The sequence below is a fragment of the Propithecus coquereli genome, unplaced genomic scaffold, assembly GCF_000956105.1.
Source record: "Propithecus coquereli isolate 6110/MARCELLA unplaced genomic scaffold, Pcoq_1.0 Scaffold19, whole genome shotgun sequence".
NCBI lineage: Eukaryota > Metazoa > Chordata > Mammalia > Primates > Indriidae > Propithecus > Propithecus coquereli.
Genome location: NW_012143856.1, coordinates 10766871 through 10776171, shown reverse-complemented (window position 1 = coordinate 10776171; position 9301 = coordinate 10766871).

Here is a 9301-nt window from a genome sequence, read left to right as displayed (position 1 = left end):
GGAACTCTAGTAAGAAAATCACTCGAATTTACTTTTTGTCTAACATCATTTCCATAGTCTAAAATAAATAGAAAACATTAACAAACAGCAAGTCATAAGCAAAAAAATAAAGCAAGAAATGCACATTAAAATGATGTATAACATAACCACATTTATTTAAGAATGTACTCCAATATCTAATGACAAATTTCAACAATGCTAACACTGCAATTACTTTTGCACCAATCTAATACCCCCTTCCACTAAAATTAAACACCACCCAAGGAAATAAAAGTCCTTATCAACCTAAAGATCCTACTGTTATACTGCATAACTAGGATATTGTTATCCTCCTTCTACCTACTTACAAAATATCCTCATTCAAAAAGCTGGGGCATCATTACAAATATTGCTGCTTTAGATTTCTATCCATTTTGGTTTTGTTTTTTTTTCTGAGGCAGAGTCTTCCTCTGTTGTCCTGGGTAGAGCACTGTGGTGTCATCATAGCTCACTGCAACCTCAAACTCCTGGGCTCAAGCAATCCTCCAATGGCCTTGGCCTCCCAGAGTCGTAGGATTACAGGAGTGAGCCACCTTGCCTAGCAGAAATCTTGGCTCAAAAGCCACCTCCACAGAAACGTCATCCTTGACTTCCTGATCTAAAGTAAATCATTCCCCAATTATTTTCTATTCCAAGGATTAGCAGTTTTTTCTGTAAAGGGTCACATAGTAAATATGTTCAGCTTTGTGGACCATAAAGCCTCTATGGCAACTACTTGATCCTGTCATAATAGCATAAAAGCAACCATAAACAATACATAATGGGAGTGGCTGCATTCCAATAAAACTTTATTTACAAAACGGCAGCATAGTTTGCCTACCCATTCTCTATCACATTCCCTGCTACATTATCTTTATAGAATTAATAACTGGAATTATTGTTTTTCTTGATTACTACCTGTCTCCTTCCCCTAGATAAACTCCACCAAAGCAAGCACCTTATATTGCTCACAGCTGATCCCACAGCACCTAGAAGAGAATCTAGTAAATATCTGTTTATTAAATAAATGAAGTAAATCACCTTTCCTTGTATGAGCATAATTTAGGAAAACACTCATTTAAAAATCAAATTCTATTCTACCATGAAAGATGCTTTCTTTTGTAGATTCTTACATTATTATACATATAAATTCAGAGTCTATATAACACATATATTATATTATATATAATAACATATTAAATGCTGCCCATTAGCAAAATTCTTCCTTAATGGAAATTTATTTTGGAAACAAAATAAAACAAAAACAAAACTAACAGACTATCATGAGAAGCTTTAACCCCTCATAATTTGTTAGGTAGTTAGCAAGTGATTCTGGGTCTCCCGGGAGCAAAAGTGGGTGCTTTGCCTTGGTGCAATTGCCCCACTCTAATCCTCTCCATAGCTGGGAGAGGACAAAATACCCTAGGAATCTGTCAATCATAAATAACTTGGTGTGTCAACTGCAAAAGAATGCAGAGGTGGGCCGGGCGTGGTGGCTCACGCCTGTAATCCTAGCACTCTGGGAGGCCGAGGCGCGTGGATCGCTCAAGGTCAGGAGTTTGAGACCAGCCTGAGCAAAGGGAGATCCCATCTCTACTAAAAATAGAAAGAAATTATCTGGACAACTAAAAATATATATAGAAAAAATTAGCCGGGCATGGTGGCACATGCCTGTAGTCCCAGCTACTTGGGAGGCTGAGGCAGGAGGATCCCTTGAGCCCAGGAGTTTGAGGTTGCTGTGAGCTAGGCTGACGCCACAGCACTCCAGCCAGGGCAACAGAGTGAGACCTTGTCTCAAAAAAAAAAAACAGGACAACTGATGATAATCTCCTCCAAACTTCTGAGAAGGCACTTTCTTACCCAAAACATTATTTTAGATATCTCAGACATTTTATCCAAATCACTCCTGCTTCCAATGAGAACTTTTGCTGTAAGTTACATGAAATATATTTACATGTTTACTTTTTTTTTTTTTTGAGACAAGGTCTTGCTCTGTCAGCAGGCTAGAGTTATATGTTTATTTTTAAATAAAATTAAATCATACACATCTGATGACCTTGATAAAAATCATAAGCCTAGAGGAGAGTTCAGGAGGTCTCCTTCACCAAAGAATATTTGATATAAATCTTATGCTCTTCTCATCCCACCACCAATTACTCTCCCAATTTGTACCCCTTCTTTCCTTATCTTCTTTCTGCCATTCTTTAAGCTTTGCCACTTAGAATTTGTACATTTGTTGTACAAATCAACTATAATTAGCTTCTTATTCATGCTGTAGTTTCCATGGTGGGTGCTACTGATGCTTTTACAAGAAATGTAGAATCATCAGTAGCACTGATTGGGGGTATTTTTAGTTCTCCTTAAAGTGTTTCTGGAATTAAATCATTTAAATAACAAAGATTTTGAACAGAAGATCACTAGATAGTTAGCATTAAGTTTCCAGATTTAGAAGGTTTCATATTATCTTTTGGGTAAAGGAAGTTGTGAGGTGGTTTTCAGAACTTAAATCTAAAATTCTATTTCAAAATTTATACAACTCTAAAAATATGTTTTGAATGATATTGTACATTTATCCCCTGATGCTGGAGGCAAGAAAACCTGAGAAAATAGGCTAAAGGAAGAACTAATAAGAAATGACGCCTATACTTTGTCTATCCAAAAAAATACAGATTAAGCCAGAGGCATGATAAATGATTAAAGTGTGACTCTCTTAGACTTCCCAAAATTAGGGGGGGGTCTTTTCTCTCCAATCAAGACTACACTTAAATTTTTCAACCAGGACCCTTTATTTTATTGCATTAGGTAAGATAGCATTGAATATTTTATATTCAACTTTTCATTTATTTATTTGAAAAATATTTATTGATCATGTCCTATGTGACAGAACCTTCTATTAGATACTGGAAATACAAAGGGGACAAGTAGCTGACAATCTAGCTTATCTGGGTAGGTCACAATACTGTCCATGCTGTCCATGAATCAGACTGATTCAGTTCCAGTCTACTTTACTTGTCATAGGAAAACAGATTGGACTACTACCCTACTGATGAGTCGCCAGGAAGAACATTTCAGAGCTACAAGGGCCTCTTAAGTGTTAGCTGCACAGAGGAGGCTGAGAGATAGCGTCCTTTTCCCCCACTGCCCAATGCAGCCTCTATCTGTCCTTCCCCTGGCACCCTTGATACTTCTAAGGAAGCAGCTTGGACACCAGGGCTATCTCTGGGAAGGTACATCAGTAACAACGGCCTTCTCTATTTAGGAGGATTTCCTCTAGGAGTTGATATTCCTCAAGGACCTAAAAACCTTATACAATCCCCAGGGAAAAACCACTTCTCTTCTACCCTCTCCACCATGGCAAGAGGCTGAGATTACCCTGCTATAAGCCCCCTACTGTTACCTCAGACCTGGGAGCTGGCCTGGAGGGAGCTGTGTTACTGGAGATTTAGGGCTTCTGAAATGGAGGCTCCCTATCTCTGCTCAACTTGGAGTCTCCTCTGTACTCCACTTTTAATTGTATTAATAATAAAACCATTAACACAGTTGTGTGAATTATTAGTTCCTTCCTGGAGGTACTTCCCCATCACATACTCTGTGGGCAAAACAATTATAGTTCCTCCTGTCCTTCTCCTGTCCTGCCAAGGACATGTGCTCCAGACACTGTGGAGCCTCTCTTCAGCCTGGCCAAGGAGAATCCGCCTGATGGGGAAGGCACTTACCTGCCCTGGCTCAGCCTAGCATTGGCCATGGCCCAATCTTGACTCTGGGAGAACCCCAGAAAAAAAATAGTTTTTTGGTTTCTCTGCTCCTTCCCAGTCTGCTCCCCAAGAACACATATATGTTGAAAGTTCTATAGTCAGAAAGAGGCTGTGAATGCTTGTTAATTTCTCCACCGTAATTTTCATCTGGTTAAATCACCAACACAAGTGAACCCTATTCCCCCAACTTCCATGTTTGCATTTTTAAAGCCTGGAAGATGTGTTTATTTCAACACTTCTCTCCACTTTTCTTTGCACTGTCACTCTGGGTTGCTCTCTTCTAAGTGGACATCTCTACAACAGGTGCTGTCATCCATGGACAGGCACACTAGAAATCCTTTACTACTTAAGGGTCATGCTCAAAGTGTTATATGCTCATTACAATTGCCTGGTTTCTCCCTAAACAGCTGCCTTTTGGAAACTAAGCCAAAAGAAGTTAAGTGACTTGCTCAAGAGCACACTATGAAAAGGACCAGACTCTGGAGTATGTAAGAGGAGCAAGGGGCAGGAACTTAAGTCTGATTCGGTGTGCCCTTCCAAGTCTAACACATGTGCATTTGTGTCTGTTTATCTGTGCATTGCATTGCATATTACATGTGTCCACATGCTCTGTGCAAATGGTTGGAAATCTCCTTCAGTATGTTTTTCAAATGAGATAGTTTATAAATAAGGGCATCTTGTATAAGAATGTTTAGGTACACATGTGTAAATTTCCCTATCCAATGAATGACACCACCCTTCCCCAGGGTGGCCAAAAGTAATCTGTCGTCCCCCACTCAATCAATAACCATTTTTTTTTCTATCCTATCTCCTAAATATATCTCATTGCCATAATATCATCTCCTCTCCATCTCCATTGCTCCTACTCTAGTCCAGACCACTATAATCTTTTCACATCAATTCCTGGCTCCAAATTTAATCCCTCCAACCTACCCTCTACAATGGAACTGAATTTTTCTAAAATCCAATCCTGAGCAGATAAGACCTCTGCCTAGAGCGCTAATGTCTCCACACTGCCCTAGGGATAACATCCAAGTTGCTCAATCCTGCTTTAGGAGGTCCTTCTCCCTACTCCCACCTCTCTCCCCCTTACCCCTTTTACTCTTCCCACCAAATGGTGAAGTTCTATTGATTAATTCTGCTTTGGTCCCTGAGCCAGTTGATACCTCTCCCAGGGACCTTGGACCCGGGGGTACCCCTTGCCAGCTTCCTGCCTACAGGTCTCACGGATTTTCACTCAAACCTCAGTCCGTCTGGGAAACTTTGCTGTTCACCCGCTTCTGCCCAGGGTAGCAATTATAACACATGATGTTTTATCGGTTTGCATGTTAGCCCTTTCCAGATTGTGAGCTCTGGAAGGACTAACTCCTATCCCGTAGGAAGGTATTATGGACCCTTGACCAAGAGGCAAAGGGAAGGGCAATAGCTGTGCCTGGCCCGCCCCAAATTGCACCAGCACAAGCCTCAGTGCACCGGCCTCTCGAGCCCACTTAGAGATCAGGCCCCAGGCTGGAGCTCCGTGCAGACGCCAAGGTGGGCATGTTCATACAGAGCCCCAAAACTACTATTTTCAAAATCCTCCCCAAATGCAACCTCTTCATTCAAGACTACACTTCCCAGAAAGCTCTGCAGTGCCCTCTAATGGGTTTGGGAGCTTTCCTTTCATCCAGATCACAGAGGGTGGAATTAACCCCTATCTGTCCCTCTGCCTTGGGAACCGAGGCATCCCATGGCTTTCTTCCGGGGACGGAGCGTGCGAAGGCTCGCTTAGAATGGTCAGTCAGCATATGGTGTCTTTAAAAGTTCCTAGAAATGGAGATTTTGGAGAGAGTGAAAGGGGCGGGAATCTCCACAACTGCTGTTCCATCCTCCCCTTGTGTCAAGCAGAGTCGGGTGGCTAGGAAACCAGTGGGTCCCTAGGTCCAGGTCTTTCCTGCTCACACTGGCTGGAGAAGGTCTCTTGGTCTCTAGAGGTCCCAATGCCCCGGCCGCCACACTGTAGGGCCATCGGGCATCTCCTGAAGAAGGCGAGGTAGGGGCGTGGAGCCCCTGGCTGTTCTCAGTCTCTAGAGAACTCGGCTATATGGGGGACAGCCTTCCCTTGTCTCTTGCTCCTGATCGTCAGTCCTCAAATTCCACTCAGTTCCTGCCTCAAGACTCATCTCCACCAGTCTAGATGCAAGGATCCCACCCCTCCACCCTAAATCTTTAACCTCTACCGTCCAACTCTGATATCCTAGCTTCTTTCAGCCCCTACAACTCCATGCTTTTCCTTTGGACTCTGGCATCATCCATTATTACCTCATATTGAGAATGTCACTCCTCTAATGTTCCATTCGTGCTGGGGCTACAGGTCAGCCAGGGGCTGTCAGAAGCCTACCTGGAGAGGACAGTTCTGTACTTGGGTCTGTTTCCCCACTTGATATGAAGCCCCTTGGATTCAGGACAGAGAGAAGAGGTGTGTCAAGATGAATGGTCTAGGTAGTTACCTTTATTCAGCCTTATTCCGCTAATTTGTAAAATGGGGACAGTTATCCTTAACCAGAAGAATGGGCCGAGTTTCCTAGCTAACAGTGCGACTTTTCCCTTTTACCCCCACAAGGGAAATCAAACCCCTAGGGCATAGAGGAGAGGGGTCACCATTACTCTCCAGATGCTTCAGGCACAGAGAATCAGTTAGGTGGTTGTGTTTGGCAGTTGCGGGAATGAGGGTCATGCATGGGAGCTATAAAAAGAACCTGGAAGCTATTGATGAACACGGTGTTGTGTGAAGATGAGGCCATTTTAGGGGAGGATGCCCTTGAGAGGAAGGAGAAGTGAGCGAACCCGTCAGGTTCCAGTGCTACTGCTATCAATTGACCTTGGTCAACTTACTCTCTTGGTCTCAGTTTCCTCTTGTAGATAATATGTGTATGTTGGAGAGGTCTGTATGGGTGGGGAGAGTGGTCATTGACACCTTTTTCCTGTGTTGAGTATTCCTGCCCCAAGAAAATTAGAGTATTGTGTTGGGTTCTCATCAGACCGCCAGAGGTCGTTGTTGACTAACGGTATTTGTCTGAGGAGCAATTTAGAATTTGAGGGCACAGTTTCTGTCATAGTTTTATACACATTACTTAGAAAAATGAAATAATATCTCAGAGTAAGGGCTTCTATTTATCCAGTACCCTAAGCACAGAAGGAAAAGGAGTCCATTATGCCAGCAGCTCTCAAACTTTGTTGCATATTGAAATCCTAAAAAATACTGATGCCCAACTCCAACATCCAGGCATTTTGAAAGGGCTTCTGTGTTTAGGGTGCCATGAAAGAGAGTGGTAGGAAATGAGGTCGGAGAGAGAGACACAGGCCAGACAATGTAGGCCACTGCAGGCCAAACTAAGACATTTTAGTTTTAATCTAAGTATCGTGGGAAACCATTAGAATGTTTTGAGTAGGAAAATGACACCATCTCTTTCTCCCTCTCTCTCACATTTTAAATTCTTGAACAAATATTTATTAAGTACTTATTATGTAGTTGAGGTATATATAATGAGCTTTGCCTCTAAGTAGCAAAATGATTTGGAGGAAATCTTTTAACCATTATACATCTTTTGGTCTTTTTTTAAAAAAATCCCACATATTTAAACTATATGATATAATAGGTTTTGACATATGTATGCACCTATAAACATATCATCAAAATCAAGATAATAGCCCAGGCATGGTGGCTCACTCCTGTAATCCTAGTACTTTGGGAGGCCTAGGTAGGAGAATGGCTTGAGGTCAGGAGTTCAAAACCAGCCTGAGCAAGAGCAAGACCCATCTCCACTAAAAATAGAAGAAAATAGCCTGGTGTAGCAGCACACACCTGTAATCCTGGCTACTCAGGAGGCTGAGGCAGGAGGATAGCTTGACCCCAGGAGTTTGTGGTTGCAATGAGCTACAATGACACCACTGCACTCTAGTTGGGGGACAGAGCGAGATTTTGCCTCAATTAAAAAAAAAATCAAGATAATGAACATGTCCACCACTCCTAAAAGTTTACTTGTGCTCCTTTGCAATGACTACCTCTTCCTCACATCCCTGCCCCCCATTCAGACCCAGGCAACCACTGCTTCCTGTCATTATAGATTAGTGCATGTTTTCCAGAATTTTATATAAATGGAATCATATATCATGTACTGTTTCTTGTGTGGCTTCTTTCACTCAGCATAATTATTTTGGGATCCTTCCATGTTGTTGTGTATTTCAATAGTTCTTTCCTTTTTATTACTGAGTAGTATTTCATTGTATAGATAAAACACAATTTGTTTATCCATTCATCTGTTGATAGATACTTGGATTTTTCCAGATTTTTACTATTACACATAAAGCTGCTATGAAAATGTGTGCAAAAGTCTTTTTAAAGACAAATGCTTTTATTTCTCTTGGGTAAATACCCAGGAGGTGAGACAGTTGGATCATATAGTAGATATATGTTTAACTTTCTAAAAAACTACCAAATTGTTTGAAAAAGTTGTATCGTTCTAAATCCCTACCAGTAGTATATGAGAGCTCCAGTTGCTCCAACATCCCCAACAACCAACACTTGTGATAGTCCTTTTAATTTTAGTTATCATAATAAGTGTGTAGTGGTTTCTAATGGTGGTTTTGATTTGCATTTCTTAAATGACTGATAATGCTGAGAATCCTTTCATGTGCTGATTTGCCATCTATATATCTTCTTTGGTGAAGTGTCTGTTCAAATCCTTTACCCATTTTTTTAATTGGTTTTTGTTTATTGTAGCGTTTTGAGAGTTCTATATATTTTCCGGATACAAACAAGTATTTTCTGTTTCTGTTGAGGACCAGCATCTGTTTCTGTTGAGGACCTCTTGAAGCTTCCACTCATGGCAGAAAGTGAAGGGGAGCAGGCACCACATGGCGGGAGGAAGGAAGAAAGAGAAAGAGAAGAAGGAGGTGCCAGGCTCTATTTAACAAGGAGTTCTCATAGGAGCTAATAGTGTGATAACGTCATTCATGAAGGATCTGCCCCATGACCCAAACTTCTCCAACTAGGCTCTGCCTCCAACATTGGAGATTAAATTTCAGTGTGAGATTTGGAGGGGAAAAATACCCAAACTCTAGCAGTATCTAAGAAATCTCTGGCTTATTCAAAGTCACAAAGATTTTCTCCTACGTTTTTTCCTAGAGGTTTTAGGTTTTACCTATTTTGAGTTTTTTTTTACACATGGTATGAAGTTGGAATCAAAGTTTGTCTTTTGCATATTGATTTCCAATTGTTTCATGCACTGTTTTTTGAAAACTATCTATTACGAATTGACTTTGTCCCTTTATCAAAACTCATTTGTCCATAGATGTTTTACTAATATAGTAAATTGCATTCATTGATTTTCAAATGTGAAGTTAACCTTGCATTTCTGGTGTAAACTCCTCCTTATTGATATATTATCCTTTTTATATATTGTTGGATTCAATTTGATAAAATCTGTTTAGAATTTTTGCATCTATGTTCATGAGGTATATTGGTTTGTAGTTTTCTTTCCTTGTGA